This window comes from Dermacentor silvarum, chromosome 1 (assembly GCF_013339745.2).
Source record: "Dermacentor silvarum isolate Dsil-2018 chromosome 1, BIME_Dsil_1.4, whole genome shotgun sequence".
Taxonomy (NCBI): domain Eukaryota; kingdom Metazoa; phylum Arthropoda; class Arachnida; order Ixodida; family Ixodidae; genus Dermacentor; species Dermacentor silvarum.
In genome coordinates this window covers 411,895,433-411,914,450 of record NC_051154.1, presented here as the reverse complement: position 1 = coordinate 411,914,450, position 19,018 = coordinate 411,895,433, and the positions used below count along the sequence as shown (strand labels likewise).

General features: G+C 46.6%; 1 protein-coding gene across 1 annotated transcript in view; it reads left to right on the top strand.

The window, feature by feature from the left end:
• Window positions 1-19,018, top strand: part of LOC119447235 (homeobox protein ceh-30-like) — a 127,547-nt gene that overhangs the window by 74,114 nt on the left and 34,415 nt on the right. The gene's annotated exons all lie outside the window — the stretch shown is intronic.

The window sequence follows — 19,018 nt, the reverse complement described above, 5'->3', positions numbered from 1 at the left end:
GTCGTTTTGGTTCAGTGTGCGGTAGCAATGGCGGCTGAAAAGCGAAGTTCGTGTAATAATCACCTTCGGAAAAGTACACTATCTGGTCACGTTACACGCTTTCACCTTCCCACCTGCTCTCAGAGCGCACGGAAAGTTTCAATAAGAGAGCAGGCAGTCGCACTCTCACAGCGCAACGCTCTGCACCTCTCTGCCATTTGCCTTTGCTGCTGTTCTGCCAATGGAATGCGGAAGAAATTTTATTGGGAACAGACATCATGCATAAAAAAAGGAACGCACCGCGCAAAGGAGCATCATTATAGTCATCTTGCCAATCCACCAAAACAACCAAATCACAGTAGTTCATCTAGAAACGTTTGTGTGCGGCTGCGCAACGTTAGATATGTGTCACTGGTACAAGCCTTGCAGTTCTTTTTACAGTGACAGCCGTTATGGGATCCCTCTCCTCATTGTTTTGATGTCCGCCATCCCTAGATCTCCTGCTCTTTCTTAAGTAGCGACATCTACTCCGTCGGCCGCCATTATCTTCGTAGATAGTATGCGACCGTGAACGGCCCCTGCTATCTATACGCTGCTCGCAGCAGAATGCAAGTGAATGCGGGGGAACACCGTTAGGAAGAACACAGCTGCCTGAACGAGCGTTGCCCAATGAGATTCGTCGGCGGTACATCAAAGCTTGTCGCTACTTAAAGAAAAGAATATCTAGGGACTTTAGTCCGCCGTTGTCGTCACTGGAATCCCAAATTGCTCTGCTAGAAAATTAGAAAAAAAAGAAAACTTCTGCTTTTGCGGCGAGGTTTCGAACTTACGGCCAACCGAGTGGCAGTTCAGGATTCTACCTCTAGGCCAGTTAGGTTTTTGAGTACCGAGTTCAGGCCGTTGCTTGTCCGTCCCTCCCAATGGCACCCTTGTTGATCCGAGCTCCGAGCCCTCAATCTTCCGTTCTTTGTCAGGCTACACGTTGCATACAAGGCTCGCAAAAACTCCTCCGTATGTACAGGTTTATTTACATACGTATATTTTGCCAACAGCTTGCGGAATGATCGACTCCAGCTCTCTCATCAATCTCCCCCCAAAACAGCACCAAATTGCCCGTTCGAAGCAGTTAGGTTCACACGAGAATTCTAGTCCTCTGCCCCTCGGCAACGTAGCGCTGGAACACTCTAACACAAGTGGTTTTACAAGCACACAACTGTCACGAACCAATGGTTAGCTCAAATCAGCCCAACAGTTTTCTTTCGATCACTCCTATTGGTTCCTTTCGCTCTTTCTCGTTTTCCTCTGGCCACTCCTTACATTGTGGCTTCACTTCAAAGCAAACACAAACAAACCAGCAACAACAAATAGCAACAATGAAGTAGAACACCAGTAAAAGCATTTCCCTTCCGAAATATTTGGAATCCGCTGGTCACCCGGCCCATGCCTCGAGCTAGCTGCACACTTGAGAACGCACCGTGTAATTGCTCGAAAACAGGCGCTGGTGCCTACTTTATTTGACGAAGACCACCTGGGACACGCGACTCCCATCTGCCCATTAGCCGCACAAGGAGCGTTTTTGCCAAGGAGCGCCTTTGTATCCTTTGTCCAGCTACCCCGACACCGTAGGGGCGACAACGGTGACGACCGGCAAGCGAACCCACCGGCACCCGTTTGTGACGTGTGCCGGTTCGAAACATCCTGCACATTTGGTCAACGACCATCGGCTCGGCGACCCCAGCCACCGCTTCCAAACGACTTAGCCTGCTATCCGATAGGTCGTCGAACTTAACACGGCCATTCTACGAATGCTAAAGCAGTGGAGAACACTGATCCTGGAGAGCACGATCGCGCTAGCGGTAGCAATGATTCGCCAACGCCCGCTCAACATTTGTGTACTGGATAGAGCCGGCGTCCGTACCTTCTTTGTGTTCTAGCCCATCGCCACACCAGTTGCGGAGGCGGTCCTAAATGAAATTTTCTTCTTCTAAATGTAATCACAATGATTGAGCACGTCTCCTTCGTCTTCATTAGCGCTGTTTTTCTGCAGCGTCCGCTTCATTTGAACTTTACTGAACAGCGTTGACGTCGTCTTGTTTCCGTTAAAGATAGCGTGAGGCCTAATAGTAAAGTAGCCCAAATATAAATTTGAGAGAACTCGAACGAACCCAGCAGTAAGAAGCAAAAAGATTGTTTTGCTAGAGCCCAGTGGCTAGGTCCTCATATAAGAAGCCAACAAACAAGCACACCAGGGGAAAGGACAACATAGGGGAAATTACGTGTACTTAATAATTGAATTAAACAAATAATAAATGAATGGAAATGAAAATGGATGAAAAAACAATTGGCCGCTGGTGGGGAACCAACCCACGTCTTCGCATTACGCGTGCGATGCTCTCACCATTGAGTTACCGCGGTGCCGTTGCCGGATTCGAGACAAGGGTCTCGAATCCGGCAACATTGATCAGGTAGCATGTGTGGCTTTATTGACCAGTTGCGGTTTGTGAGTGGTGGCGCTGGCTAACACTCCCAGAGTTGCTTCCAGTAGTAAAACATAAATACCCCAGAAAGTGGATGGGAAAACGGCGCCGCGGTAGCTCAATGGTGAGAGCATCACACGCGTAATGCGAAGACATTGGTTCGTTCCCCACCTACGGCCAGTTGTTTTGTCATCTATTTTAAATTCCATTAATTTATTATTTCTTTAACTCAATTAGTAAGTACAAGTAATTTCCCCTACGTTGTCCTTGGTATCTTTGTTTGTTGGCTCATATCATTAATACAAATCAGGCCCCGCAGTTCCCTATCTTTAGGTCCTCATTGGTGAGAGGAGGAAGGAAAACCGTCTTCCCATTTCACCCTCAGAAGAAGCACCTTCCACAAACGAATGCGACTCACACTTCTCTTTCTCTTGTCAAAAAATGATTGTTCGCCCCCACGTACGAATTTTCATTTCAACAAACACCGCACGAAACAGTCTGAACCCATAACATCAAGCAAATCAAATTCGAAGCTTGAATAGCATTGAATTGAATTCTGGGGTTTTACGTGCTACAATAAAAATTTGGTTATGAGGCACGCCTTAGTGGGGGGCTGCGAATTAATTTTGACCTCCAGGGGATCTTTAACGTGGCACCAATACACGGGACACGGATGTTTTTAGATTTCGTCCCCGTCGAAATGCGGCCGCCGCAGCTATGATTAAATACCGCGACCTCGTGCTCAGCAGCGCAACAAAACTGGGTTTACGGGCCAAAAGCACGATATGATTATGAGCCACGCCGTAGGGGGAAACTCCGGAATAATTTGGACCACCCGGGGGTAACCTGCACCTAAATCTAAGTACGCGGGTGTTTTCGCATTTTGTCCTCATCGAAATGCGGCCGTGGTTGGCGGGATATGATCCTGCGACCTCGTGCTTAGCAGCCCAACACCATGGCCACTAAACAACCACAGCGAGTATCAGCAGCACAACACTTCAGCCGCTACGCCACTACGGCGGGTGTCGAAGCTCTTTCTCAACTCTATGGATGGATATTAGAGAGGTTTAGCTTTTCCAGTAACAGGGTAAACGCAGGTGGACCCGGCGTAGGGGCCTTGGGGCGGAGGCGTAAACGTGAGCAGCCTGTATGGTGCTGCTACCTGGTGGCGCAGAGCTCAAACAGAAAAAAAAACAGCTAATATTGCAGTACCCAAGTGTATTCTACTTCGCTGCTGGTGTAAATTTCCAGCAGCAACACGATTAAGCCACTACCGAAAATTTGGAACGAATTCTCAGGATGACTCCAGTTTCGAGATATTAATTCCCGAACTTTTCGGAGAAATGCATTGGCGTCCCAGTTGCTTTTGTCCTTCAATGCATAAAACGACGCTTTGTTAAGAAGATAAGCGGCCGACCTTTCTTTTCCATACTGCATCAAAGAGGCCAGTGCAGCCAGCGAGCCCTAAAAGTCCCGGATTAAGCTATATATTGTCCGGGGGTTATGAAATGCATCGTGAAGTTGTTCTACTAACATTCAATCAAGGCCAACGAAATGGACCACAGCAGCCAACCTTTCTTTTGCATGCTCACTGCATCAAAGAGGCCGGTGCCGCCAGGGAGCCCTAAAAGTCCCGAAGTAAGATATATATCATCGTGGGTTATGATATGCATTACGAAATTGGTCCAGTAACATTCAATCAAGACCAACTAATTGCGCAAACGCGGCCGACCTTTCTTTTGCTCACCGCATCAAAGACGCTATAGTGCAGCTAGCGAGCCCTAAATGTCCCGAAGTGAACTATATATCCTCGGGGGTTATGCAATGCGTCAAGAAATTGTTCCAGTAACATTCAATCAAGACCAACTAATTCCGCAACAGCGGCCGACCTTTCTTTTGCTCACCGCATCAAAGAGGCTATAGTGCAGCTAGCGAGCCCTAAATGTCCCGAAGTAAGATATATATATACTCGGGGGTTATGCAATGCGTCAAAAATTGTTCCAGTAACATTCAATCAAGACCAACTAATTGCACAACAGTGGCCGACCTTTCTTTTGCGTGCTCACTGCATCAAAGAGGCCGGTGCCGCCAGGGAGCCCTAAAAGTCCCGAAATAACCTATATATAGCCGGAAGGTATGAAATGCATCGCCAAGTTGTTCCAGTAACATTCAGTCCAAGCCAACTAACTGCACCACAGCGGCCGACCTTTGTTTTGATCACTGAGTCAAAGAGGCCGGTGCAGCCAGCGTGCCCTAAAAGTCCCGAAGTAAGCTATATATCATGCGGGGGGGCGGGGGGGGGGGAGTTATGCAATGCATCACGAAATTGTTCCAGTAACATTCAATCAAGACCATCTAACTGCACCACAGCGGCCGACCTTTCTTTTGCTCACTGCATCAAAGAGGGCGGTGCAGCCAGGGAGCACTAAAAGTCCCGAAGTAAGCTATATATCATCGGGGGTTATGCAATGCATCACGAAATTCTTCCAGTAATATTCAATCAAGACCATCTAATTGCACAACAGCGGCAGACCTTTCTTTTGCTCACTGCATCAAAGAGGGCGGTACCGCCAGCGTGTCCTAAAAGTCCTGAAGTAAGCTATATATTGACGGGGGTTAGGCAATGCATCAGGAAATTGTTCCAGTAACATTCAATCAAGACCAACCAATTGCACAACAGAGGCCGACCTTTCTTTTGCTCATTGCACCAACGAGGCCGGTGCAGCCAGGGAGCACTAAAAGTCCCGAAGTAAGCTATATATCATCGGGGGTTATGCAATGCATCACGAAATTGTTCCAGTAATATTCAATCAAGACCATCTAATTGCACAACAGCGGCCGACCTATCTTTTCCTCACTGCATCAAACAGGCCGGTGCAAGCAGCGAGCCCTAAAAGTCCTGAAGTAAGCTATATATTGTCGGGGGTTATGCAATGCATCACGAAATTGTTCCCGTAATATTCAATCAAGACCATCTAACTGCACCACAGCGGCCGACCTTTCTTTTGCTCACTGCATCAAAGAGGCCGGTGCAACCAGCGAGCCCTAAAAGTCCTGAAGTAAGCTATATATTGTCGGGGGTTAGGCAATGCATCAGGAAATTGTTCCAGTAACACTCAATCAAGACCAACCAATTGAACAACAGAGGCCGACCTTTCTTTTGCGCATTGCATCAAAGAGGCCGGTGCAGCTAGCGAGCCCTAAATGTCCCGAAGTAAACTATATATCCTCGGGGGTTATGCAATGCGTCAAAAAATTGTTCCAGTAACATTCAATCAAGACCAACTAATTGCACAACAGTGGCCGACCTTTCTTTTGCGTGCTCACTGCATCAAAGAGGCCGGTGCCGCCAGGGAGCCCTAAAAGTCCCGAAATAACCTATATATAGCCGGAAGGTATGAAATGCGTCGCCAAGTTGTTCCAGTAACATTCAGTCCAAGCCAACTAACTGCACCACAGCGGCCGACCTTTATTTTGATCACTGAGTCAAAGAGGCCGGTGCAGCCAGCGTGCCCTAAAAGTCCCGAAGTAAGCTATATATCATGCGGGGGGGGGGGGGGGGGGGGGGAGTTATGCAATGCATCACGAAATTGTTCCAGTAACATTCAATCAAGACCATCTAACTGCACCACAGCGGCCGACCTTTCTTTTGCTCACTGCATCAAAGAGGGCGGTGCAGCCAGGGAGCACTAAAAGTCCCGAAGTAAGCTATATATCATCGCGGGTTATGCAATGCATCACGAAATTGTTCCAGTAATATTCAATCAAGACTATCTAATTGCACAACAGCGGCAGACCTTTCTTTTGCTCACTGCATCAAAGAGGGCGGTACCGCCAGCGTGTCCTAAAAGTCCTGAAGTAAGCTATATATTGTCGGGGGTTAGGCAATGCATCAGGAAATTGTTCCAGTAACATTCAATCAAGACCAACCAATTGCACAACAGAGGCCGACCTTTCTTTTGCTCATTGCATCAAAGAGTCCGGTGCAGCCAGGGAGCACTAAAAGTCCCGAAGTAAGCTATATATCATCGGGGGTTATGCAATGCATCACGAAATTGTTCCAGTAATATCAATCAAGACCAACCAATTGAACAACAGAGGCCGACCTTTCTTTTGCGCATTGCATCAAAGAGGCCGGTGCAGCCAGGGAGCACTAAAAGTCCCGAAGTAAGCTATATATCATCGGGGGTTATGCAATGCATCACGAAATTGTTCCAGTAATATTCAATCAAGACCATCTAATTGCACAACAGCGGCCGACATTTTTTGTTCATTGCATCAAAGAGGCCGGTGCAGCCAGCGTGCCCTAAAAGTCCCGAAGTAAGCTAAATATTGTCGGGGTTATGCAGTGCATCACGAAATTGTTCCAGTAACATTCAATCAAGACCAACCAATTGCACCACAACGGTCGACCTTTCTTTTAATCACTGCGTCAAAGAGGCCGGTGCAGCCAGCGTGCCCTAAAGGTCCCGAAGTAAGCTATATATTGTCGGGGGTTAGGCAATGCATCACGAAATTGTTCTAGTGACATTAAATAAAGACCAACCAATTGCACAACAGACGCCGACCTTTCTTTTGCTACTTGCATTAAAGAGGCCAGTGCAGCTAGCGAGCCCTAAAAGTCCCTAAATAAGCTACATATCACCGGGGGTTATGCACTGCATCAGGAAATTGTTCCAGTAATATTCAATCAAGACCATCTAACTGCACCACAGCGGCCGACCTTTCTTTTGCTCACTGAATCAAAGAGGCCGGTGCAACCAGCGAGCCCTAAAAGTCCTGAAGTAAGCTATATATTGTCGGGGGTTAGGCAATGCATCAGGAAATTGTTCCAGTAACATTCAATCAAGACCAACCACTTGCACAACAGAGGCCGACCTTTCTTTTGCTCATTGCATTAAAGAGGCCAGTGCAGCTAGCGAGCCCTAAAAGTCCCTAAATAAGCTACATATCACCGCGGGTTATGCAATGCATCAGGAAATTGTTCCAGTAATATTCAATCAAGACCATCTAACTGCACCACAGCGGCCGACCTTTCTTTTGCTCACTGAATCAAAGAGGCCGGTGCAACCAGCGAGCCCTAAAAGTCCTGAAGTAAGCTATATATTGTCGGGGGTTAGGCAATGCATCAGGAAATTGTTCCAGTAACATTCAATCAAGACCAACCACTTGCACAACAGAGGCCGACCTTTCTTTTGCTCATTGCATTAAAGAGGCCAGTGCAGCTAGCGAGCCCTAAAAGTCCCTAAATAAGCTACATATCACCGCGGGTTATGCAATGCATCAGGAAATTGTTCCAGTAACATTCAATCAAGACCATCTAACTGCCCCACAGCGGCCGACCTTTCTTTTGCTCACTGAATCAAAGAGGCCGGTGCAGCCTGGGAGCACTAAAAGTCCCGAAGTAAGCTATATAGCATCGGGGGTTATGCAATGCATCACGAAATTGTTCCAGTAATATTCAATCAAGACCGTCTAACTGCACCACAGCGGCCGACCTTTCTTTTGCTCACTGCATCAAAGAGGCCGGTGCCGCCAGCGTGCCCTAAAAGTCCCGAAGTAAGCTATATATCATCGGGGGTTATGCAATGCATCACGAAATTGTTCCAGTAATATTCAATCAAGACCATCTAACTGCACCACAGCGGCCGACCTTTCTTTTGCTCACTGCATCAAAGAGGCCGGTGCAACCAGCGAGCCCTAAAAGTCCTGAAGTAAGCTACATATTGTCGGGGGTTAGGCAATGCATCAGGAAATTGTTCCAGTAACATTCAATCAAGACCATCTAACTGCACCACAGCGGCCGACCTTTCTTTTGTTCATTGCATCAAAGAGGCCGGTGCAGCCTGGGAGCACTAAAAGTCCCGAAGTAAGCTATATAGCATCGGGGGTTATGCAATGCATCACGAAATTGTTCCAGTAATATTCAATCAAGACCATCTAACTGCACCACAGCGGCCGACCTTTCTTTTGCTCACTGCATCAAAGAGGCCGGTGCAACCAGCGAGCCCTAAAAGTCCTGAAGTAAGCTACATATCACCGGGGGTTATGCAATGCATCAGGAAATTGTTCCAGTAACATTCAATCAAGACCATCTAACTGCCCCACAGCGGCCGACCTTTCTTTTGTTCATTGCATCAAAGAGGCCGGTGCAGCCTGGGAGCACTAAAAGTCCCGAAGTAAGCTATATAGCATCGGGGGTTATGCAATGCATCACGAAATTGTTCCAGTAATATTCAATCAAGACCGTCTAACTGCACCACAGCGGCCGACCTTTCTTTTGCTCACTGCATCAAAGAGGCCGGTGCCGCCAGCGTGCCCTAAAAGTCCCGAAGTAAGCTATATATCATCGGGGGTTATGCAATGCATCACGAAATTGTTCCAGTAATATTCAATCAAGACCATCTAATTGCACCACAGCGGCCGACCTTTCTTTTGCTCACTGCATCAAAGAGGCCGGTGCAACCAGCGAGCCCTAAAAGTCCTGAAGTAAGCTACATATTGTCGGGGGTTAGGCAATGCATCAGGAAATTGTTCCAGTAACATTCAATCAAGACCATCTAACTGCACCACAGCGGCCGACCTTTCTTTTGCTCACTGCATCAAAGAGGCCGGTGCAACCAGCGAGCCCTAAAAGTCCTGAAGTAAGCTATATATCATCGGGGGTTATGCAATGCATCACGAAATTGTTCCAGTAATATTCAATCAAGACCATCTAACTGCCCCACAGCGGCCAACCTTTCTTTTGCTCACTGCATCAAAGAGGCCGGTGCAACCAGCGAGCCCTAAAAGTCCTGAAGTAAGCTACATATTGTCGGGGGTTAGGCAATGCATCAGGAAATTGTTCCAGTAATATTCAATCAAGACCATCTAACTGCACCACAGCGGCCGACCTTTCTTTTGCTCACTGCATCAAAGAGGCCGGTGCAACCAGCGAGCCCTAAAAGTCCTGAAGTAAGCTACATATTGTCGGGGGTTAGGCAATGCATCAGGAAATTGTTCCAGTAACATTCAATCAAGACCATCTAACTGCACCACAGCGGCCGACCTTTCTTTTGCTCACTGCATCAAAGAGGCCGGTGCAACCAGCGAGCCCTAAAAGTCCTGAAGTAAGCTATATATCATCGGGGGTTATGCAATGCATCACGAAATTGTTCCAGTAATATTCAATCAAGACCATCTAACTGCCCCACAGCGGCCGACCTTTCTTTTGCTCACTGCATCAAAGAGGCCGGTGCAACCAGCGAGCCCTAAAAGTCCTGAAGTAAGCTACATATTGTCGGGGGTTAGGCAATGCATCAGGAAATTGTTCCAGTAACATTCAATCAAGACCATCTAACTGCACCACAGCGGCCGACCTTTCTTTTGCTCACTGCATCAAAGAGGCCGGTGCAACCAGCGAGCCCTAAAAGTCCTGAAGTAAGCTATATATCATCGGGGGTTATGCAATGCATCACGAAATTGTTCCAGTAATATTCAATCAAGACCATCTAACTGCCCCACAGCGGCCGACCTTTCTTTTGCTCACTGCATCAAAGAGGCCGGTGCAACCAGCGAGCCCTAAAAGTCCTGAAGTAAGCTACATATTGTCGGGGGTTAGGCAATGCATCAGGAAATTGTTCCAGTAATATTCAATCAAGACCATCTAACTGCACCACAGCGGCCGACCTTTCTTTTGTTCATTGCATCAAAGAGGCCGGTGCAGCCTGGGAGCACTAAAAGTCCCGAAGTAAGCTATATAGCATCGGGGGTTATGCAATGCATCACGAAATTGTTCCAGTAATATTCAATCAAGACCATCTAACTGCCCCACAGCGGCCGACCTTTCTTTTGCTCACTGCATCAAAGAGGCCGGTGCAACCAGCGAGCCCTAAAAGTCCTGAAGTAAGCTACATATTGTCGGGGGTTAGGCAATGCATCAGGAAATTGTTCCAGTAACATTCAATCAAGACCATCTAACTGCACCACAGCGGCCGACCTTTCTTTTGCTCACTGCATCAAAGAGGCCGGTGCAACCAGCGAGCCCTAAAAGTCCTGAAGTAAGCTATATATCATCGGGGGTTATGCAATGCATCACGAAATTGTTCCAGTAATATTCAATCAAGACCATCTAACTGCCACACAGCGGCCGACCTTTCTTTTGCTCACTGCATCAAAGAGGCCGGTGCAACCAGCGAGCCCTAAAAGTCCTGAAGTAAGCTACATATTGTCGGGGGTTAGGCAATGCATCAGGAAATTGTTCCAGTAATATTCAATCAAGACCATCTAACTGCCCCACAGCGGCCGACCTTTCTTTTGCTCACTGCATCAAAGAGGCCGGTGCAACCAGCGAGCCCTAAAAGTCCTGAAGTAAGCTACATATTGTCGGGGGTTAGGCAATGCATCAGGAAATTGTTCCAGTAATATTCAATCAAGACCATCTAACTGCCCCACAGCGGCCGACCTTTCTTTTGCTCACTGCATCAAAGAGGCCGGTGCAACCAGCGAGCCCTAAAAGTCCTGAAGTAAGCTACATATTGTCGGGGGTTAGGCAATGCATCAGGAAATTGTTCCAGTAACATTCAATCAAGACCATCTAACTGCACCACAGCGGCCGACCTTTCTTTTGCTCACTGCATCAAAGAGGCCGGTGCAACCAGCGAGCCCTAAAAGTCCTGAAGTAAGCTATATATCATCGGGGGTTATGCAATGCATCACGAAATTGTTCCAGTAATATTCAATCAAGACCATCTAACTGCCCCACAGCGGCCGACCTTTCTTTTGCTCACTGCATCAAAGAGGCCGGTGCAACCAGCGAGCCCTAAAAGTCCTGAAGTAAGCTATATATCATCGGGGGTTATGCAATGCATCACGAAATTGTTCCAGTAATATTCAATCAAGACCATCTAACTGCCCCACAGCGGCCGACCTTTCTTTTGCTCACTGCATCAAAGAGGCCGGTGCAACCAGCGAGCCCTAAAAGTCCTGAAGTAAGCTACATATTGTCGGGGGTTAGGCAATGCATCAGGAAATTGTTCCAGTAATATTCAATCAAGACCATCTAACTGCCCCACAGCGGCCGACCTTTCTTTTGCTCACTGCATCAAAGAGGCCGGTGCAACCAGCGAGCCCTAAAAGTCCTGAAGTAAGCTACATATTGTCGGGGGTTAGGCAATGCATCAGGAAATTGTTCCAGTAATATTCAATCAAGACCATCTAACTGCCCCACAGCGGCCGACCTTTCTTTTGCTCACTGAATCAAAGAGGCCGGTGCAACCAGCGAGCCCTAAAAGTCCTGAAGTAAGCCTTATATTGTCGGGGGTTAGGCAATGCATCAGGAAATTGTTCCAGTAATATTCAATCAAGACCATCTAACTGCACCTCAGCGGCCGACCTTTCTTTTGCTCACTGCATCAGAGGCCGGTGCAACCAGCCAGCCCTAAAAGTCCTGAAGTAAGCTATATATTGTCGGGGGTTATGCAATGCATCACTAAATTGTTCCAGTAATATTCAATCAAGATCATCTAACTGCACCACAGCGGCCGACCTTTCTTTTGTTCATTGCATCAAAGAGGCCGGTGCAGCCTGGGAGCACTAAATGTCCCGAAGTAAGCTATATAGCATCGGGGGTTATGCAATGCATCACGAAATTGTTCCAGTAATATTCAATCAAGACCGTCTAACTGCACCACAGCGGCCGACCTTTCTTTTGCTCACTGCATCAAAGAGGCCGGTGCCGCCAGCGTGCCCTAAAAGTCCCGAAGTAAGCTATATATCATCGGGGGTTATGCAATGCGTCACGAAATTGTTCCAGTAATATTCAATCAAGACCATCTAATTGCACAACAGCGGCCGACCTTTCTTTTCCTCACTGCATCAAAGAGGCCGGTGCAACCAGCGAGCCCTAAAAGTCCTGAAGTAAGCTATATATTGTCGGGGGTTAGGCAATGCATCAGGAAATTGTTCCAGTAACACTCAATCAAGACCAACCAATTGCACAACAGAGGCCGACCTTTCCTTTGCGCATTGCATCAAAGAGGCCGGTGCAGCCAGGGAGCACTAAAAGTCCCGAAGTAAGCAATATATCATCGGGGGTAATGCAATGCATCACGAAATTGTTCCAGTAATATTCAATCAAGACCATCTAATTGCACAACAGCGGCCGACCTTTCTTTTGCTCACTGCAGCAAAGAGGCCGGTGCAACCAGCGAGCCCTAAGAGTCCTGAAGTAAGCCCTATATTGTCGGGGGTTAGGCAATGCATCAGGAAATTGTTCCAGTAATATTCAATCAAGACCATCTAACTGCACCACAGCGGCCGACCTTTCTTTTGCTCACTGCATCAAAGAGGCCGCTGCAACCAGCCAGCCCTAAATGTCCTGAAGTAAGCTATATATTGTCGGGGGTTATGCAATGCATCACGAAATTGTTCCAGTAATATTCAATAAGACCATCTAACTGCACCACAGCGGCCGACCTTTTTTTGTTCATTGCATCAAAGAGGCCGGTGCAGCCAGGGAGCACTAAAAGTCCCGAAGTAAGCTATATATCATCGGGGGTTATGCAATGCATCACGAAATTGTTCCAGTAATATTCAATCAAGACCGTCTAACTGCACCACAGCGGCCGACCTTTCTTTTGCTCACTGCATCAAAGAGGCCGGTGCCGCCAGCGTGCCCTAAAAGTCCTGAAGTAAGCTATATATTGTCGGGGGTTAGGCAATGCATCAGGAAATTGTTCCAGTAACATTTAATCAAGACCAACCAATTGCACAACAGAGGCTGACCTTTCTTTTGCTCATTGCATCAAAGAGGCCGGTGCAGCCAGGGAGCACTAAAAGTCCCGAAGTAAGCTATATATCATCGGGGGTTATGCAATGCATCACGAAATTGTTCCAGTAATATTCAATCAAGACCATCTAATTGCACAACAGCGGCCGACCTTTCTTTTCCTCACTGCATCAAAGAGGCCGGTGCAACCAGCGAGCCCTAAAAGTCCTGAAGTAAGCTATATATTGTCGGGGGTTAGGCAATGCATCAGGAAATTGTTCCAGTAACACTCAATCAAGACCAACCAATTGCACAACAGAGGCCGACCTTTCTTTTGCGCATTGCATCAAAGAGGCCGGTGCAGCCAGGGAGCACTAAAAGTCCCGAAGTAAGCTATATATCATCGGGAGTTATGCAATGCATCACGAAATTGTTCAAGTAATATTCAATCAAGACCATCTAATTGCACAACAGCGGCCGACCTTTTTTTTTTTTGTTCATTGCATCAAAAGAGGCCGGTGCAGCCAGCGTGCCCTAAAAGTCCAGAAGTAAGCTAAATATTGTCGGGGTTATGCAGTGCATCATGAAATTGTTCCAGTAACATTCAATCAAGACCAACCAATTGCACCACAACGGTCGACCTTTCTTATAATCACTGCGTCAAAGAGGCCGTCAGCCAGCGTGCACTAAAGGTCCCGAAGTAAGCTAAATATTGTCGGGGTTATGAAATGCATCATGAATCTGTTCTAGTGACATTCAATAAAGACCAACCAATTGCACAACAGACGCCGACCTTTCTTTTGCTAATTGCATTAAAGAGGCCAGTGCAGCTAGCGAGCCCTAAAATTCCCTAAGTAAGCTATATATCATCGGGGGTTATGCAATGCATCAGGAAATTGTTCCAGTAATATTCAATCAAGACCATCTAACTGCCCCACAGCGGCTGACCTTTCTTTTGCTCACTGAATCAAAGAGGCCGGTGCAACCAGCGAGCCCTAAAAGTCCTGAAGTAAGCCTTATATTGTCGGGGGTTAGGCAATGCATCAGGAAATTGTTCCAGTAATATTCAATCAAGACCGTCTAACTGCACCACAGCGGTCGACCTTTCTTTTGCTCACTGCATCAAAGAGGCCGGTGCAACCAGCCAGCCCTAAAAGTCCTGAAGTAAGCTATATATTGTCGGGGGTTATGCAATGCATCACGAAATTGTTCCAGTAATATTCAATCAAGACCATCTAATTGCACAACAGCGGCCGACCTTTCTTTTCCTCACTGCATCAAAGAGGCCGGTGCAACCAGCGAGCCCTAAAAGTCCTGAAGTAAGCTATATATTCGGGGGTTATGCAATGCATCACGAAATTGTTCCCATAATATTCAATCAAGACCATCTAACTGCACCACAGCGGTCGACCTTTCTTTTGCTCACTGCATCAAAGAGGCCGGTGCAACCAGCGAGCACTAAAAGTCCTGAAGTAAGCTACATATTGTCGGGGGTTAGGCAATGCATCAGGAAATTGTTCCAGTAACACTCAATCAAGACCAACCAATTGCACAACAGAGGCCGACCTTTCCTTTGCGCATTGCATCAAAGAGGCCGGTGCAGCCAGGGAGCACTAAAAGTCCCGAAGTAAGCTATATATCATCGGGTGTTATGCAATGCATCACGAAATTGTTCCAGTAATATTCAATCAAGACCATCTAATTGCACAACAGACGCCGACCTTTCTTTTGCTACTTGCATTAAAGAGGCCAGTGCAGCTAGCGAGCCCTAAAAGTCCCTAAGTAAGCTATATATCATCGGGGGTTATGCAATGCATCAGGAAATTGTTCCAGTAATATTCAATCAAGACCATCTAACTGCACCACAGCGGCCGACCTTTCTTTTGCTCACTGAATCAAAGAGACCGGTGCAACCAGCGAGCCCTAAAAGTCCCGAAGTAAGCTATATATCATCGGGGGTTATGCAATGCATCACGAAATTGTTCCAGTAATATTCAATCAAGACCATCTAACTGCACCACAGCGGCCGATCTTTCTTTTGCTCACTGCATGAAAGAGGGCGGTGCCGCCAGCGTGCCCTAAAAGTCCTGAAGTAAGCTATATATTGTCGGGGGTTAGGCAATGCATCAGGAAATTGTTCCAGTTACATTCAATCAAGACCAACCAATTGCACAACAGAGGCCGACCTTTCTTTTGCTCATTGCATTAAAAGAGGCCGGTGCAGCCAGGGAGCACTAAAAGTCCCGAAGGAAGCAATATATCATCGGGGGTTATGCAATGCATCACGAAATTGTTCCAGTAATATTCAATCAAGACCATCTAATTGCACAACAGCGGCCGACCTTTCTTTTCCTCACTGCATCAAAGAGGCCGGTGCAACCAGCGAGCCCTAAAAGTCCTGAAGTAAGCTATATATTGTCGGGGGTTATGCAATGCATCACGAAATTGTTCCCGTAATATTCAATCAAGACCATCTAACTGCACCACAGCGGTCGACCTTTCTTTTGCTCACTGCATCAAAGAGGCCGGTGCAACCAGCGAGCACTAAAAGTCCTGAAGTAAGCTACATATTGTCGGGGGTTAGGCAATGCATCAGGAAATTGTTCCAGTAACACTCAATCAAGACCAACCAATTGCACAACAGAGGCCGACCTTTCCTTTGCGCTTTGCATCAAAGAGGCCGGTGCAGCCAGGGAGCACTAAAAGTCCCGAAGTAAGCTATATATCATCGGGGGTTATGCAATGCATCACGAAATTGTTCCAGTAATATTCAATCAAGACCATCTAATTGCACAACAGCGGCCGACCTTTCTTTTGCTCACTGCATCAAAGAGGCCGGGGCAACCAGCGAGCCCTAAAAGTCCTGAAGTAAGCCTTATATTGTCGGGGGTTAGGCAATGCATCAGGAAATTGTTCCAGTAATATTCAATCAAGACCATCTAACTGCACCACAGCGGCCGACCTTTCTTTTGCTCACTGCATCAAAGAGGCCGGTGCAGCCAGGGAGCACTAAAAGTCCCGAAGTAAGCTATATATCATCGGGGGTTATGCAATGCATCACGAAATTGTTCCAGTAATATTCAATCAAGACCATCTAACTGCACCACAGCGGCCGACCTTTCTTTTGCTCACTGCATCAAAGAGGCCGGTGCCGCCAGCGTGCCCTAAATGTCCTGAAGTAAGCTATATATTGTCGTGGGTTAGGCAATGCATCAGGAAATTGTTCCAGTAACATTCAATCAAGACCAACCAATTGCACAACAGAGGCTGACCTTTCTTTTGCTCATTGCATCAAAGAGGCCGGTGCAGCCAGGGAGCACTAAAAGTCCCGAAGTAAGCTATATATCATCGGGGGTTATGGAATGCATCACGAAATTGTTCCAGTAATATTCAATCAAGACCATCTAACTGCACCACAGTGGCCGACCTTTCTTTTGCTCACTGCATCAAAGAGGGCGGTGCCGCCAGCGTGCCCTAAAAGTCCTGAAGTAAGCTATATATTGTCGGGGGTTAGGCAATGCATCAGGAAATTGTTCCAGTAACATTCAATCAAGACCAACCACTTGCACAACAGAGGCCGACCTTTCTTTTGCTCATTGCATCAAAGAGGCCGGTGCAGCCAGGGAGCACTAAAAGTCCCGAAGTAAGCTATATATCATCGGGGGTTATGCAATGCATCACGAAATTGTTCCAGTAATATTCAATCAAGACAATCTAATTGCACAACAGCGGCCGACCTTTCTTTTCCTCACTGCATCAAAGAGGCCGGTGCAGCCAGGGAGCACTAAAAGTCCCGAAGTAAGCTATATATCATCGGGGGTTATGCAATGCATCACGAAATTGTTCCAGTAATATTCAATCAAGACCGTCTAACTGCACCACAGTGGCCGACCTTTCTTTTGCTCACTGCATCAAAGAGGCCGGTGCAACCAGCGAGCCCTAAAAGTCCTAAAGTAAGCTATATATTGTCGGGTGTTATGCAATGCATAAGGAAATTGTTCCAGTAACATTCAATCAAGACCAACCAATTGCACAACAGAGGATGACCTTTCTATTGCTCACTGCATCAAAGAGGCCGGTGCAGCCAGGGAGCACTAAAAGTCCCGAAGTAAGCTATATATCATCGGGGGTTATGCAATGCATCACGAAATTGTTCCAGTAATATTCAATCAAGACCATCTAACTGCACCACAGCAGCCGACCTTTCTTTTGCTCACTGCATCAAAGAGGCCGGTGCAACCAGCCAGCCCTAAAAGTCCTGAAGTAAGCTATATATTGTCGGGGGTTATGCAATGCATCACGAAATTGTTCCAGTAATATTCAATCAAGACCATCTAATTGCACAACAGCGGCCGACCTTTCTTTTCTTCACTGCATCAAAGAGGCCGGTGCAACCAGCGAGCCCTAAAAGTCCTGAAGTAAGGTATATATTGTCGGGTGTTATGCAATGCATCACGAAATTTTCCCGTAATATTCAATCAAGACCATCTAACTGCACCACAGCGGCCGACCTTTCTTTTGCTCACTGCATCAAAGAGGCCGGTGCAACCTGCCAGCCCTAAAAGTCCTGAAGTAAGCTGTATATTGTCGGGGGTTATGCAATGCATCACGAAATTGTTCCAGTAATATTCAATCAAGACCATCTAACTGCACCACAGCGGCCAACCTTTCTTTTGCTCACTGCATCAAAGAGGCCGGTGCAACCAGCGAGCCCTAAAAGTCCTGAAGTAAGCTTTATATTGTCGGGGGTTACGCAATGCATCAGGAAATTGTTCCAGTAACATTCAATCAAGACCAACCAATTGCACAACAGAGGCCGACCTTTCTTTTGCTCATTGCATCAAAGAGGCCGGTGCAGCCAGGGAGCACTAAAAGTCCCGAAGTAAGCTATATATCATCGGGGGTTATGCAATGCAATACGAAATTGTTCCAGTAACATTCAATCAAGACCATCTAATTCCACAACAGCGGCCGACCTTTCCTTTGATTACTGCGTCAAAGAAGCCGGTGCAGCAATCGTGCCCTAAAAGTCCCGAAGTAAGCTATATATTGTCGGGGATTAGGCAATGCATCACGAAATTGTTCCAGTAACATTCAATCAAGACCAACCAATTGTACAACAGAGGCCAATTACCTACAGTACTGTAGTCTGGCATGTTATGGCATGTTATGGCATGTTTTGGCATGTTTTGGCATGTTTTGGCGTTGATTCGTTTGTCTCGAATCAACGCCATAAAAATAAGTTGCACAGAATAACTTCCTTTGTGTGCAAAACTTTTTCGTTTTAGCGCGAAGCATTAAAAAAATAATGCATTGTTAACTTCATTTAACATTTCCTTCCATGTCATTTCCTTCCAGTTCCTTCCATGGTCACGTTGCAGCGTGGCCTCCTTATAGAATTTGTCGAGGGATCAAATACATTAATAATAACTACATTGCCACTGTCAATGCCATTTATATTAGATGCTACAGAGGAATTATTGAACGCTAAGCACTGACAATTAAAATATGTATTTTTTTCATAAAAGAATATACTTGTATGGCCCAAAACATTGTGGCAGAAATAACTGATATCAATGCTTCCGCGTTTTTTGTCAATTTAATAAGTAAAGAAAATATCACACGAACTTTAGAACTTTATCAGTTCGAAACCAGCAAAGGAGTGCACGCAGCTGATATGAAAAACGTAAAGGCCATGAAATGAACAAGTTGAGGACAAATATTTTGACGAATCTTTGTCATTCACGAACTTCGTTTACATTTTTGTACATATTCAACGGCCAGGGGAACACTCAACGACGCGAACCTTCGTTGC